Source organism: Lepisosteus platostomus, chromosome 12 (assembly GCF_059453375.1).
Source record: "Lepisosteus platostomus isolate fLepPlt1 chromosome 12, fLepPlt1.hap1, whole genome shotgun sequence".
Lineage (NCBI taxonomy): Eukaryota > Metazoa > Chordata > Actinopteri > Semionotiformes > Lepisosteidae > Lepisosteus > Lepisosteus platostomus.
In genome coordinates this window covers 31,923,664-31,939,064 of record NC_142622.1, presented here as the reverse complement: position 1 = coordinate 31,939,064, position 15,401 = coordinate 31,923,664, and the positions used below count along the sequence as shown (strand labels likewise).

Sequence of the window (15,401 nt, the reverse complement as noted above, 5' to 3'; positions counted from 1 at the left end):
TTGTTTACTGGAATTGTTAGAAAAGGTTTAAAGAGAACATTTTTTTACATTTTAAGGTATCTGTTAGAGTACATTAATGTGCACCTGTGAAATAGATGCTTCATATCCCCCTCTCAGTGACAACAGACAGTGCATAATTTTAAACATAGCATTAATATTGTAGGTTAACGGCACAAATGTTGCTGAATCATACTGAAGAATGTTTAGCAGCTCTGTACTCTACATCCCCAAACATAGCCAGTTCTGTATTCTGACATTTCTTTTTAATAATGGGCACATTCAGTTACAGTTGATTATAAAAGTTTAGTAGATGGACAGAGACAGCACCTTAAGATGTATTCCAACAACATATGGTATTGTTACAATCCCTGCCTCTCGGCAACGGAGGAGGCAGAAGTAGGTGTAGCCCCTATCCATCAGTTCACCTATCAGTTTTCCCATTCACCACCACACCCCCGTCTCATCCTACTTCAACCCTTACCCATCCCGGATCCTCCTTGGACCCACCTCTCAGTAGATTTTGTTACTGACCTTCCACCCAGCCATGGACACACAACTATTATGGTAGTGGTAGACCGTTTCTCCAAATCTGCTCATTTTATTCCCCTACTATCTTTACCTACAGCTCGAGAACTAGCAGAATTGTTTGTACAGCATATCTTCCGATTGCATGGCATCCCTAAGGATATTGTTTCAGATAGGGGCCCTCAGTTTGTCTCCCGGTTTTGGAGGGCCTTCTGTAAGTCACTGGGCGCCTCAGTCTCACTTACCTCAGCTTACCACCCTAAGGCCAACGGTCAGACAGAACGCATAAATCAGGAACTGCTGACCTATTTACGGACTTATATCTCCTCTACCCATGATAATTGGGTGTCCTTGCTCCCATGGGCTGAGTATGCACACAACTCATTGTATACTACATCTACTGGCATGTCTCCCTTTAAGTGTGCCTTAGGTTATCAGCCTCCTCTGATCCCTGACTCCCACCCCAACACAGAGGTCCCTTCGGTTCAGGACTATATCTCTAACCTGAAGACCTTCTGGAGGAAGGCCAAAGCCACCCTTCTTCGCACCTCAGCTCAGCAGAAGAAGGTAACTGATCGGCGCCGTCGGATCCCACCCAGACTTCGACGCGGTCAGTTTGTTTGGTTATCCACTCGTAACCTTCCTCTTAAGCAACCTTCTGGCAAGCTTGCTCCCAGGTACATTGGTCCTTTTCGTGTCCTCGCCCAGATTACCCCTGTAACTTACAGACTGGCCTTGCCTCCTACCCTTCGGATCCATCCTACTTTCCATGTTTCCCTCCTTAAACCCTTTCACAGATCCACCCTGTCTAAACCGCAACAAAAAACCCCACCGCCTCGAGTGATTGATGGACTCCCTGCTTACACGGTCAATAAAATCCTGGATTCCCGATGGTCTCGTGGAGCCCTACAATATCTCGTCGATTGGGAAGGCTACGGTCCGGAGGAGCGCTCGTGGGTTTCGGAGAAGGATATCCTGGACCCCAATCTCATCAAAGACTTCCACCTTAACTTCCCGGATCGTCCCGTTAGGGCGTCAGGAGCCGCCCGTAGAGGGGGGGGTAATGTTACAATCCCTGCCTCTCGGCAACGGAGGAGGCAGAAGTAGGTGTAGCCCCTATCCATCAGTTCACCTATCAGTTTTCCCATTCACCACCACACCCCCGTCTCATCCTACTTAAACACCTGTCCTTCCCTACCTCGTTGCTCAGTATTGGTTTTCCCTTTCGAGCTTCCTGGTTGCGCTTCATCTACTCTGTGTTTGTCTTGGATTTTGGTTTGCGGTTTTTCCCTTTTGACTTCGGCTTTTCGGATCTCGGCTTGGATTGGTACTTTCGCTCTATTTTGGATCACTGGCTACCTCTGGATTCTCGGATTGCTCTACGGACTACGACTTCGGATCACGCTTCGGCTTCGGTACTCGTTCCCTTTCGGATATCTTGCTTCCCCTGGACTCTCGGCTCGTTCCTACTATTACGGTTTGCTTTCGGACTACGACTTGGCTTTGTTCGCTCCTGCAAGTGGGTTCACTCACTGGTTCGGTCCCTATTACCGAACCCATAACAGGTATTTTCTCATGTAAGACATGACTGATTAATTTTAAGAAAAATAAAAATACTTTCAGACAAATCAAACTAATAAACAGTACTGCATTAAATGTAATGTTTTTTGGTTTGATTTCTGGATTTGAGTGTTTGAATTTAATACACCCACTTAAGTAGAGACTAAGTTAATACTCATTCTTGTGTTAGAAAAAAAATCTCATCTTACAAAAGTCTTTGGAATGGCAAATAGAAATATATACAATATTTGAATCTAAAATGTATTTAATTGCTTTAAACTGTAAAATCAATGTACTACTGTACATAATTTAGTTCTGGTGGGTAGCTGCGTCAGCGTGGATAGACAGCAAAGGAACAAGTGATAGTTTATTCCATGCTGAAAAGAGAAGAAAGAAAACAAAACGTTTCAGCTGTGGAACTTTCTTTGTGTCTGATAATTAAGTACATAGTTTAAATGCAAACAATAAAATGATCTTATGGTCATAATTTTCAGTGTGTCACAACAGTGCTTTTATAGTACAAATGCAATCTGCAGAATTATAAATAATTTAGAACCTCTGAAATTATGTGTAGAGGAACAGTGTTTATTGTACAGTAATTCCATTATCACTATGCACACAAACAAAACAAATTTGTCTGTTATTGTTGCATGTTTTGCATTCAGTAAAATATTTACGGATATGCTCAAATTATTTTTTGTATTTCATAAATCACTTTGGTTTCAAGAATTCTTTCCTGTTTTATGGGAATTCTAAAAAGAGCGCATGGAAAAAGGAAAGAGTGTGAACCTGTCAAATGAAATAATCCAGTTTATTACCACATTCATCATTCTTCAGTATTGTATGCAAACTTTTTTTGTCTCACTATTTTCCTCTATATGTTCTGACTAGGAACAAGACAAAAAAAATATAAAGATGAATATCACATCCTATGTTTTCTTTTCTAATTCTCCATTCTCTCATATTACTCTGCATATATTAATGTTTGATTCAATTAACTGAAAGTGGGAAATATAGAAACTCACACAAGTATAATAGCAATGTTTTTTTTTCCCTGGGCAATTGCATTTTCCCCTGGTTTATGGATGATTGAGCTGTTTCTGTCATAGGCTGCTTGTTCCTCTAGATCATTATCCTGAGTCTAATGTAGTCTATAATACAGCAAGGTCTCTGTGTATTCATTATGGCTGTTGTATAGAAGTATATTCGTTTGATGGAGTTGCTGTAAGTGGCTTTAATTATGATGGATATGTTGTATATTGTAGTTGTATTTATCACCCCTTCTCTTACTTGTTTATCCACTGTATTGAAGATAACTTGAGATACGTGTTTTTTACCATTTAGCATTGAAATGCAGTTTCTATAGAACTGACAAGGACATTTAACAGAAATTTTGACCTGTCTGCAGAGTGAGGTGTAAGATACTATTAAAGCCAATTGACAGCACTCGTTCATCTTGAAAGCTGGATTTGATGCTGGTGAAAGGAATGTGAAATAGCACACACAATAGCATATATTATTTTTGTTCATTTGATATTTTCCAAAACATATTAATGTTCAGATTATTTCAGAATCAGTCAAACAAGGGTGTTGAAGAAAAAATGAAGGTATAGGTAGAATACGAAGTCTAGTTTGGCTAGAATTATTAATAAATAAAGTAGTCACATACAGTAATGTAAAAAGTATATACACTGCAGTCAGTTTTTGCATCTGTAGGGGAGTTTAGTCATCACTTTAGAGATATAATTAAACCAAATAGTATGGACTACTCACTACTGTACCAGCATATGAAAAATAGGCTTGTATTGTTATTATAATTTTACAGTTACATACTAGTACACATTGAACTTTTCTAACAGCTTTTCTTTAACAGTGACTTTTCAACATCATAATAAAACTCATTACAGAGTACTAAATTGGCTCCAATGGAAATGTTTTTATAAAGCTTTGTGATCCCACAGCTTTTGGAATCCTTTAACGAGTTCCATTATAAAACAGAAAATACTTTGTATTTTTTTGGTTTTCCATGAACTTGAAACTCCTAACTGGCTGCTAGAGGGCATTAACAATAACCATGTGACAGCATTTTAAGTAGCAAAAACACTAATATAGCATTGCTGTCTCATAGCGCTGGTGCCCTCTGGGTTCAATTCCTGGGGTACTGCTTGTATGTTCTCCCTGTGGTTGCACTGGTTTCCTCTGGGTCTTCTGATTTTCTCCAACACTCCAAAGGCATATTGGCTTCTGGGAAAATTGGACCTGATGTGAGTGCATGCCTGTCTGTATCTGTCTATGCCCTTTGAAGGACTGGTTTCCCATTCAGGGTGTACAATATGCTGCTTTGTGCCTATTGCTTACAGGAATAGGCTCTGACTGCCCTATCCCTGTATTGGATACAGCAGTTCGAAAATGGATGGATGGATGGAAACTCTAATATTTAGAAAGAAAATATCTATATATTATATGTGCAAATGTGAGTGTCGCAGAATGCAGGCAGTTGAAGGAAGAACAGTTGGGGCAGAGCGGTGGCTCTGTGACTAAGGATCAGCACCTGTGGCAGGAAGGTTGCTGGTTTGTATCCCGCAGCCGGCAGAGGAGTCCTACTCCATTGGGACCCTGAGCAAGGCCCTTAACCCCAGCTGCTCCAGGGGCGTCCCTGCGCTCTGACCCCAAGCTTCTCTCCCTGTCTGTGTGTCTCATGGGTATGCGAAAAGACAATTCCTAGTACAAGAAATTGTATATGGCTAATAATTGGGTTGTGTTAATGGCCAGGATTGTGTCAATGTTTGCCTCCTCCTAAAATTTGCAACTTCAGGTTTTCTAATGCAGACAGTGGGGCGGGGAACAATTAGAAACAATTTAGGAACACCCAGATTGACAAAACAGGAAGCAAATACCACGCCTCAGGTGCTGATGCATTGAATCAGACCTTGGGCAGAGGGGGGGGGGGGCAGTAAAGCAAACAAAGAAAATGCCCATGACACCTAAGGACTCCCAGTTCTCAAACAACCCAAGCTTCCTCCTGGTCATCTCAGCCATTAATAATAATAATAATTAATAATTGCTTACACTTATATAGCGCTTTTCTGGACACTCCACTCAAAGCGCTTTACAGGTAATGGGGACTCCCCTCCACGACCACCAATGTGCAGCATCCACCTGGATGATGCAACGGCAGCCATAGTGAGCCAGAACGCTCACCACACATCACTCTTGACAGAGACAATGGAAAAACCCCTGAGGGGGGAATGGTTTATGGAAGGGATAAAAAGATCTGAGCCTGAACAGAGGGAGCTCTCTCCTCCTGATGAGCCCCCTAGCACAAGACAAGCAGTACAAGGAAAGCAGCAGCCTGCGAGACCACAGAAGAGATTGGCCCAGAAACTGCAGACCAAGGAAGTCACTGGCAGAGGAATGGAGGTACTCAGCATAGATGTTCAATACTTGGAGGCAAGGAGCAAATAAACTGGCCTGGTGAGTCGCTACTGAACCAAGGGTCTAAAGGAGGACTCCCAGTATAGCCCAAACTGGAGACATGTGACATCTCTTTTCTACAGTTTGTGTTGCTGTTCTTCTCTTCTAGTACGCTCTCCTCATCACCTAAAGGGACAGCTGACCCTCAGGAAATCATTATGACCCTAAGTACATTTATTTGCTGTAAATGCTGTTTTCTTTGGGTCGTGGGGTAATAGTAAATGTTTTTGTACTTAGAAAATAAAAGGGCACTTATACGATTCTAATGCTTGTTGCTGGCCTGTGTGTGCATTTGTGATTCTTGGAGATGAACAGACCTTGTTGTTTAGTAGAGGAGGCCTAGCACCTTGCTTGTATTGCTAGGTGGCGTAGTCGTATATGAGGCAGAAAATAATTCTTGAGGTTACCTCACTGTGACATAAGTCAATACTTAATCTACTATCTTAAAACTGTGACAAATACTCAAGATCCTTTCATTTGTGACGCTGTTTGCTAGTGTATGACAATGTAAACAAATAACAAACACTGCTGAAGACTTATTTATGTATTTATAAATCATTAGTTATTTGAATCAAGAAACTAAAATAATTAATTAATAATAATAATTGCTTACACTTATATAGCGCTTTTCTGGACACTCCACTCAAAGCGCTTTACAGGTAATGGGGTCTCCCCTCCACCACCACCAATGTGCAGCATCCACCTGGAATGTGGTAATAAATAATAAATGTATTACCTAATACATTATTACCAGCAGTGGAGAGTTTAATAAGACATTAATAGACAGCAAAGTTAAAATGCATAATCTACACTGTATTATATTTTCAGGAACCAGCTATAAGGAAGGGTAAATCAAAAGGCAATATATATGAATTTTGCTTTTATGACACACATAATCAACATAATAGACAACATTTTACTGTGTAAAAAATACTTTAGATTTTCAACATGAAGGTCTTCCTTTGACAGAGTATTTTGGCTAATTCTTTCTGAGTAATTTTGGCTTAGCAAGATATATTACTGCTTGGACACTTTTACTTACATGTGCACCACATTCCTGGAGTGTATTTTTAAACATAATTGTGATTCTGATTATATTTCTACTCACCTGTCGCATTACATTAATCAATTACAGGATTTCTATTAAAGTAATTTCACTGTCCATCACACAGAAGGTCTTTAGAGAATACTTCAGTCCTCCATTTGATTGGTGTTTTGCTATGCATTTCAGTCTGAATAATATTAACTATCTGACAATCATTGTTCATGCTTTTGACACCAAAATGCCCCTTGTGTACTTATGATTACATTAAAATGTTCAATACTGTAGTGTCTTAATTCTCTAAATCCATAAATTGTCTATAATTTTAAAGTCACAGATAAGTTTAGCTACTAAAAACTCCAGCTGCAATATGATAAGACAACAATATCATTAGATTCCGTTTCAGTGACAATTTTTAATCAACAGTAAATGGGGTACGAATATTACAATAGATTGCAGAAATTAGCTTGGTTTGAGTACAACAAACCATGCACTTTGAAACATAATTAGAAGACTTTTTAAATGATTAATAGATCATGTGAAGTCTGAACACATAGTTTATTATTGGATAAAAGTTACACTAGTCAATATAAAAAAGATACATAACTTAATCTAAGCTCCTTGAAGCTGCCCCCCCACAGACAGCACAAACAATGAAAACCACCTCATTCATTACTACTATGTTTGTGCCGGTTTGTGCCTTTAAAAGTAGTGTTTGTGCTGCTTTCGTTTCCAAGGTATAGCGTCTTGTTTTTTGGGGGGTCGTGACGTCAATTAGCCGCCCTACAACGTTGTAGGGACACTGGACCGGTCTCATTTATCAGTGCTGTGTTTGTGCCATTGAAAGTAACTTCCCAGCTGCTTTTGTTCCTGAGATATAACGTCTTCTTTTTCAGGGGATGACCTTGCCCAGCCCCCCAACAACGTCGTAGGAGAACCGGACCGGTCTCATTCGTGCTGCGTTTCTGCCGGTTTGTGCCGTTGAAAGTTGAAAGCCTTTGTGCTGCTTTTGTTCCTGAGATATAGCGCCTTGTTTTTCGGGTGATCACGTGACCATACACGGTGACTTTGACCTCCAGTGACCCTGTCTGCAGAGTTCAAGCGCTGTTACTGGTGTGAGAGTAACAATTCTGCAATTTTGTTTCTCTTTTTTCCCGGGTGGGGGGCGGCAGATGATTTTGCTTTTAATACCAGTATCTTCTGTGCGTTTGTGTGAACAGGAAAATTAAAATTGTCACCAATATCATACCCTAATCAAAAGAGTTGCAAATGTAGCCTTAAAAGGCTAACATTAGAAAGTAACTTCATGTTCTTACAAAGAGACTTTAATGAGCATGTCTCAATATTTAGTAGCTGTGTCATAGTGATTCTGAACCGTACAGTGTGAAAAGCTAACTCTAAAACAGGAAACAAATTGTATCCTGAAAAAAACAATAAAAGAATGCAGTATAGTGGAGGGACTGTGGATAAAGACGTTTTTAAGTAGGTGGTACCTAGGTAACTGAATAATGCACATTACAAAGAACTACTGTTATTTAGATGTGCTATAGTTACAAATTTAAACCATTTTGATGGTAATTTATTAATACCTCATGGTGTATACTCCACTGTAAGACTTTAGAGTACTGGTTATAAACGTATTGGGTGTTTTTACCTATTTTCTGGTGTGTATAGTTAATAAAAGCTATCCAAAATTAATATTTCCTAAGTTTCTTTTCAATTTCATATACATTATTATTTATTATGTGTTGTCTATAGATTTCATCTCACAGAGTGAAACAATATCCTGCACATCATGAGTTATTCAAGGATGTTAAATACTATCATTAAGTTCATACAAGCTTGGGTCTGCAGTTTTTTGGCTGATGTTGTCCATTTAAAAACAAAACAAGACAACGTGAATATTTCAGTAGCTCTCCAGAAATTTATAAGAACGTGAGAAAGATGTCAAATGAGAGGTAGCCATTCTTGGTAGGCCTGTTTGGTAGTTAGTTTCTTATTAACCCAAGGTTCTCATCCAGCTATTTCTTCAAGGAATGCTGAGTAGCTTATTCCATACTCTAACAATCTTTTGGTTAACTGGCTGCCCCCAGTTCTGCTTTGAAGCAGACCACTGTACTGCTTTTGTCAATGTCTTTGGGGATTTTGAATACTTTTATCAGGTCACCTCATAGTCTCCTCTGTTCAAAACAAAAATGTACTGTAAATGTTTTAAATCACATTTACTGATTCTACAGTGTTAGCTAACCCTCCTAATTAAGGTATCAATTTACATACCTGTTCGTATAAATTAAGAAAAGCAGTGTTTTCATAGTACAAATCATTGTGGTACTCCACTAATTACATGCCCCCAATTTGAACATTTGCCCCTGATAATTGGCTCCCTAACCTTACATGTAATAGATGTTAGAATTATTGGTCTATAATTACTTATAATAGGTCAGTTTAGTCACTGTGACAGAGGGCTCTATTTGAAAATGGACAGCACTTTAACACCACACTGAAACAATAACCTGCACAACTCATCTGCATTTCTGTACATATATCTGGAAGGTACTGTAGCTGGTTACCTTGAGAAGGCACAAACTCGGAGCTCAGCCAGCGACTTCCTATTTGATACACTTGCAAATACAGTATGTATCCGCTTTCTGGTTAAATATACCAGTCTTTCTTCGTGTCTCTGTTTCTGTCTGGCAGCATGTTTTGTGTGGTCTGACTAGGGGCTGGCGTCTGCATATGACAGCTTCCAAATCTGAACCCCTGCCCTCAGACTCGCTTTGTTTTATGATTATAAATGAATTGTGTAATTATGAAAATGTACGTATTTAGCAGAATATGCAACTGTTTAATTTAATGGGACAGTGGCAGGCTTCTGGAGGCAGGGCTATCCCTATGTAAGTAGTTCCTTTAGCTAGGGGAGGAGAGAGTTGTCGAAAGGACATAAATGTAGTGGGATTTAAATTAGACTTTATTGGTGCTGTGTATCTTTGTGGTTGTAGTATCTGTTTTTGTTCCTACGTTCATATTTTTGGGTTGCTATATTTGGTTTGAAGGGAGCATTGTAAATTATAACTAGCAATAACTAGCTACTGTGGCTGTGCCATCATTTTTCCGTTTGGTGGTTGCATTTTGGCATCCCCTTCAGCCATCCTGTGACAGTCACCTTTATTATGGATGGGTACTACATTAGCTATTTCCCTGTCTATAGGTATTATTCCTGCCTTGAGTGACTGTTGGAATTGGTACAGCTGGTAAATGCCTTCAGGCCCTGGATATTTATTTATTTATCTTGAGTGCTTCTAATACCTGAAACACTTCTGTTTCTTCTATGCTAATATTATTTAATAAAGAACTTTGTCATTTAAGTGCTTGAGGCATGTTGTTGAATTCTTGTTGAATTCGTTTCACCCAAGTGAAATATATGTTTAGTACATTTGCCATTTCCCTTTAATCATCTAGATGTTTATCGTAGTTGTCTCAGATGCATTTTACTTCATTTTTAATACTACTTTTGCTGTTGTAGTACTGAAAGGATCTTTTATTGTTTTAGTCTCTATTATTCCCTTCTGTCTTTCAACCTTTGTAATATCTTTTTTCACCTTGCAGTTCATTGTAATCCCATTTTTTGTTTTTCTTTCAATCATTTTGTAAAGTACTTTCATTTCTTTATCTTTCTTAATTGATTAAATGAGTCATTTGTTTTTTTTTTAGCTTTTGACTAACACTTGGGATAAATGTGTTCTGTTCTGTGCATCTTTTAAATGTTTAAATCCATTTTCCACTGGTACCATAGCTACTGTATCTTATTCTATTCTTCTTTTCTTAAATTGAGTCTTGAAAGTTGCAGACTTGTAGAATTTGGACTCAATGTGTACAGTTTTAAATTATAGTTCAAAGCACCCTCTGTTTGCTTAATTCCTTCTTAATTAAGAAGTCAAGATCAATACAACCAATTCCTCTTGTAAATCCAACAAACCAAATAAGAAAGTAATCATTTATCATTATGTCTACCACTGTAGTTTTTATTGTTGACAATAGGCTTTTCCATGTCTATGTTGAAGTTGAAGTCTCCCATAAAAAAGTTTCTTCTTTTGTATATAAATTCTTAATTTCATTGTGCAGTGATGAATAATAATTAAGACTTATTATTATAAATACTAATAATTAATAATAATTAACATCTGTATTTGAAATCGTATTGTGTACCTCTAACATTATATTTAGAATATGTTTTGACAAACCTGATCCATAGGATTCAGAGAATCCTCTTCATCATCTTCATGTATCCATAAATGTTACATTCACCTTCATCATTACATCATTACTTTTTGTGAAAATACTGTAAGTTCTCTGAAATCGGGCATTGTATACCCTCACAACAGACCCTGGGTGAACAAATCTCTCAACTCAGCTCTTTATTGGAAAAAAAAAAATCACTTTCCATCTAGGTGATGCTGTTCTGGTTAAGGAAGCTCAAAAGAATGTCAAAAGACAGATTAGGAAGGCTAAATGTAGGTATAAGGATAAAGTGGAGGATGCAATGTGTAAAGGTAACTCACACTCTGTATGGGAGTGTATTAGGTCTATGGTGGGAATGCGCAAGACTGGAGGCAGCAGTATTAATTCATGTAGTAAATCAGACACTGACTTCGCTGATGATCTGAATTGATTTTATCTTTGGTTTAATTAACATGATTTGTCTGATAAAATTAGTTGCTTCAGAGGCAGGATCTTTGATTGTGCAATTAGTATTGAAGAGTTTAAGATTTGTAAATGTTTCAGTCAGATTAAGGAGAGAAAGAGTCTGGGTCCTGATTCTGTTGGGGGCAGAGTATTGAAAAGATGTACTAGACAGCTGTGTGGCATCTTTTATTTTATTTTTCAATTGTCATTAATCCAACAGAAGGTTCCTAAGGTTTGGAAAGAATACATTGTAGTCCCAGTGGTAAAAGTTAAATGCGAGTTCACTCAATGATTACAGACAAGTAGCCCTCACCTCTCTGGTTATGAAAAGTTTTGAACAGATTGTGAAAAATGACATTGTGGCTAAAGTACAGGATCAGCTAGATCCCTTTCAGGTAGGGGAGTGGAAGATGCTACAGCATGCCTTCTCAATCTTGTCCTACAACACCATAGTGGAACCAAGACCCAAAGTACCAAAACCAAAACCAGGTGATGTAGTCTGAGAACCATGAGTCAGGAAGCCAAATCCAGTAGTAAGTATTTAATGAGAGTTGGAGTAGCTCTAGCCAGGAAAAACCCTAATACTGAGCACAGGGAGAGTGTGAAGCAGCATTAAATAGGCTGGGGTAAATGAACTAATTGGGAACTGTGCTGGAATGCGAGGTGGAATGACTAGTCCTCCGGGGGCGTGGCGTAATATCAATTGTATTCTACTTCACCTACTGGCAGCTAACCTATTATCAAATTTTGGACTTGATCTCAATCTTATCAGCTGGGTAACTAATTTCCTAACAGACAGAATGGTGACAGGCAACAATGTTTCATCTAACAAGAAGCATTCCTCTACTGGGTTCCCCCAACAATGTGTACTGTCTCCCTTACTCTTTGTCCTATACATAAACTACTGCAAGAGCTATCACCACTCAAGACACATAATTAAGTGTGCTGACAACTCTGTCATTGTTATCCTGCTGCAAGCAAACCAGTGGACCCATCGTTGATGAGACGATCGTTGATGAACAACAAAGATGTGATAAACCACAGTTGATTTATGTTTTAACGGGGGGGGGCAATCACTTTTTCAAACAGGGCCATGTAGGTTTGGATTTTTTTTTCCCTTAATAAGAAAAACCTTAATTTAAAAACTGCATTTTGTGTTTACTTGTGTTATCATTGTCTAATATTTCAATTTGTTTGATGATCTGAAACATTTCAGTGTGACAAACATGCAAAAAAATAAGAAATCAGGAAGAGGGCAAACACTTTTTCACACCACTGTATGTCACAATTGCAGCAAATGTGGATGCTTAATTCCTGTATTTATTTCTATATACTGTATTCCTAGCTTTTATATAAAAAGAATCAACCCCTAATGCCAACAGCATATTTACAGGGTTCTAAACACAATTGTATGTTATAACTTCACCCATCATCAAAACATGATCACTTGACATTTCCTTAAGAAATACTGCCATTTCTCATTTTACTGGCACAAAACAAAAATCCATTGGTAGAAAACATTTAATTTCTGAGACCCAGGAAATATGTAAGAAGATAATTCTCTTAAAAATCTGGAACAAAGTTTTTATTGTGCTGAAAGTAGAGAATGAAATGTCTGGAATGCCGTGACTGTGCTTTATAAAGACTACAGGCATTTTATTGTATCAACATAGAGATGTTACATTGTAATAATCTGCAATCTGGAACAGAATATTAAAATGAAATATGCTTTATGCTGTAGACTATATATATAGGCAAAGAAATTAATATGAAAAAATACAAGGAAGCTAAATATATGATAATGATACATTCGTATGTGACTTAACGTTTTTTAGTTTTATTTCTGCTTGCTACAGTACCGGAAAAAATATGAGTTTACCAGAAAGTTATCTAAAAATAGAGAAACTTTGCAATGATTTCATCTTGAAATCAATACTCAGTATGTTAATGGGAAGCTGTCCATTTGTGTGTAGCAGGAAGCAATTGCTGAGATACTGAGCATTTTAACCTGTGAGTTTATAGCCCTTACAGCGGTGGCATTGCTAGGGAAGTGATTTTGTAAGTTTGAAAAGAAGAAATTTGTCTGGAATTAGGCTGATTCCTGAAATCTATGAAAGGTTAAGAGAGTGGTGCATTTTGAATTTTCCAACCCCCTATGTTGAAACACAATCCTTTCAGGTTGCTACTGCACTGCTGCATTGTGATATTGTAATAATAATAATAATACAATTGTATTAAGTGCCTTTCGTGATACTTTATTACAAGCATTTTACAATGAAACAATCAACAAAAGAGATGTGTGTACACAGTAGTATAGAGACAGGTAGTACAACTAAATTAAACAGAATTAGAAACTATTGAATTTTAAAACCGGATAATGGAATTTGTTCAGAGAAATGACTGTCTATACAAATATAAGTTTGATCTGGAGGACCGTTTGTTTCCAGTCCTTTCCAGCTAGCAATGTTTCTGAGAGTGGTATGTTTTCTATGCCTGAGGCTCACCATTAAGCGCAGCTCTGCCCTCTTCCCTGATGAGTCAAGGTAGTGCTGCTACAGTATTTGTGATCATAGGTGGCCACACAAATGTCAATGTTTCTGACTGAGGACGTTTAGCTACAGTCTTTGTTCACCCAGACTGGTTGATAACATAAATTATCCTTTTGTTGATTCTTTAAATAACTATAACTGATCTTCAATAAAACTGGCTTTGCATCTTTAAATCATGGTTTTGTAAGATGGTGAATTCTGTCTCAGCAATACGATTTGAATAAACAAATTGAAAAGCTTTTTTAAGCTTTTCAAGAATCAATACTTCATTTACAATGAACCAAAACTCTGCAAGAATACATAAAAAGAATGTGTGAGAATAAAATGTGTTGAAATAATGCTTTTTTATCTACAGGTCATGTTTAATGCTCCCATTTTAATGTGATGTCTTTTTATGTGTCTCGTGTTTCGGGCATTAAAAATAAAAACACACTAAGAAAAACATTTTACCTTTGTGATCAAATTCTTTTTTTTAAGGATACATTTTTTATTACACCAAGGATTTTCTCACTCTTGGGAATTTAAGGGATGTTTTTCTTTCATTTGCTTGAGAGACACACTGAATCAAGTGCAGAGTAAGGTTTTATGCTTTGTGCTTCTTATACCTAAACATATCCCTCACACTTGTTAGCATATTCAAATGAAAAGTATATTAGAAGCAAGCACACTTTGGGACTTCTCTTGGTGCTAGCGAAATGGAAATGGAGAAATACTTTATTTGAAATCAATAATCTATGCATTATTGGAAAACCACTTCTTACTGGTAAGGACTGTGGCCACCAAGGTCCTATCTTGAAAGCATCAGGCACATGCGTGGACTGCACCAGTCCACTTGATACTGTTGTAACAGAAAGAATAAGGTTCTGGATCCTGAGATGAAGTTAAACAGATAAGTTTATTGCGTGCAAGGAACAATAAAGCCGAAGTCTTGTTTCCTGCAAGAAACAACAAAACCGAAGTATTGTTCAAGGTGCCAGTACAAACTTTAGGTTTATATAGTCCTTCCTTGCTGCTCTGACGTCATTCGTTATTATGGGTAAGAGGGGGGTCATGGTATTTGGCCAGTTAAGAGACCCTGGCCAAATGGTCAGTTTAAGATTACGTCCCCAGGGGGTTCTTAGCTCGCATCTGAAATCCTTATCAGTTAACACCCTTTCCTGCCATAAACTCCAGCTTGTTGTTTAGAAGTCTAAACCTCATACAGAAAAGGATTTAATTTAAACCCGTCTTCACATCTTTCTTCAATACCAATCCACTGCAGGGCACACACACAACTACACAGAATCATTGTGGAGATGTCAGTTAGCATAGCCAGCATACTTCTGTAATTTTGGAAGAAAACAATATCCTCATTTATCAAATCTACCTATATATCTTTTTAATATTGTAATTTTCTCCTTTAGCTTTGCTATAGAATTTTGCACATTTATGATCATCTATAGCACTCTATGTACTACAGACATTTTTTCACTATTATTATTATTTTGAGAATGTGATATAAGCATGACTAATATGAGTTTGAGAAAGTCACATAGAAACTGAAATTCAAAACCCAAAATAAAGAATAT

At 37.8% G+C, this 15,401-nt stretch overlaps 1 pseudogene; it reads left to right on the top strand.

The window, feature by feature from the left end:
• The first annotated feature begins 930 nt into the window (after positions 1–930).
• The window catches only part of LOC148651406 (uncharacterized), a 61,263-nt pseudogene continuing 46,792 nt past the window's right edge, over positions 931–15,401 (top strand).